Raw genomic sequence first — 1882 nt, forward strand, 5'->3', positions numbered from 1 at the left:
GTGTGTGTGTGTGTGTGTGTGTAGTAGTAGTACGTATATATATATATATATATATATGTAGTGTGTGTGTGTGTGTGTGTACATGAGTGCGAATACACGGCTATAGCCAGTATATTGTGCGGTATCTGTACGCTATGGTTCGTTTCCTTTTTCTCGCCCTTGTGCTCGTTGCCGTAGTCCGTGGGTTGTGGGTTGGGCTGATGCACACTTCAAATTTTCTTATAACTAGATGTATGCCATGAGTGGTTTGTCTGTAAACACCCCTCGTACTAGAACCAATGATCCGTCTATATATTTGACTAGATTTAATCTTCCACTGTATTTGTTCGCCTGTATACAGACCCACGTTCCCACCACTGACCGGGTATCCATACACCTACCTACATCTAGAGAATACCTATCATTGCCATACACACACGTAGTACTGTGTATAGGAATCAACAGACTAGGCTGTACACCACTGTGTTTGCGTAATCAACCTGTGCTGGTCCTGCTTAGCCGAGCATTAGCGATCACACGAGCCTATCACGACAGACCCCATCCCACCCGACACTCTCATCTCATGCCCACACGCGCGTAGGTAACCCGCATTCAAAACACGCACACACCCGATCGCCCCATACAATACACACACACACACACCTTCTCACGAGTGGATTCATTTAGTACCTCACCTACACTTCCCTATATGACCTGCCTGTGCTTGTAGGGGTACTCTTGGCGCCCATGTCACTGCTGTGGTGTGTGTGTCTGTATCTGCCCTTAGCTGCGCTGCTGCTGCCGTCGTCTATGCTGCTCAATGACGTGCCGGTGGGTGTGCTCTTGGCCACGCTCTCGTCGGTGATGGACGGACCCTTTCTGGAACAGGCCAAGATACTTCTAGACACACACTACACGGGTAAACCTGTACAGTGGGAGTGTTGGGTGTGTGGTGTACGTGTTTGTATGATACTTAACTAAGGTTTCAGTTTATGTACGCCTGCTGGTACGTATACTCGCCACATCGAAATCTATAAGTTATGTTATTGCATTCAACCTGTTTAACGTATACCCAGTGCTCATGTGTATATGTCTCGAACGTATCACCATCAGTACTTCATATGGCCTTCCCTTAACTGCACAGCGATGCTCAGAATACACATCTCAACACACACATGCATGCATACATAATGGCTTTACAAACAAGTACACGTTTGTGTATACATGTCGGCAATACATGCATATCATAGTCTTGTACAATACCATCTCTCCTCTCACTCACTGCTTAGTAACGCTGGCCGGCCTGTTGTGTCTTGTGGTGGCTATGAACTACATGTTCACACGGTTCTGGATGTTCTACATGAAGACATTAAACCGCAATGGGAGGATAGCCATAGGCTGCATACATGCTGTAGCCATGTACATGCTCATGGTTTACTTGCATGTGATCGCTCAGGTGAGACCTGAGTCGTGTATGTCGTCTGTGCTATATATATATATATATATATATATGTGTGTGTGTGTGTGTGCGTGTGTGCGAGTGTGTGCGAGTTGGTGGGTGGGTGTGTGTGTGGGGGTAGTTGCATTATTTATTACATCTGTATATAAAAGTATACTACACTTCACTTTTTGTGTAGTTGGAATATTAACTGCATCTGTATATACAAGGACAACGCACATTGGGCTGTTTGAGTCTCAGTTAAAAGTGCTAAAGTCATACCTGAGGTCTATTATATCCCATGAATCCAAAAAAGGAAGCCTAGCGTGCCCTTTCTCTTGCACATACAGCAGTATCATTAATGTTTATTTAGTTATATACCATACATTCAGGAAAAGAGGCACATTCTGATAAAACGGATGCACATACAAGCGAATAAGCATGTTTTACTATTATATACCACAC

The sequence above is a fragment of the Sphaeroforma arctica genome, assembly GCF_001186125.1.
Source record: "Sphaeroforma arctica JP610 unplaced genomic scaffold supercont1.1053, whole genome shotgun sequence".
Taxonomy (NCBI): Eukaryota; class Ichthyosporea; order Ichthyophonida; genus Sphaeroforma; species Sphaeroforma arctica.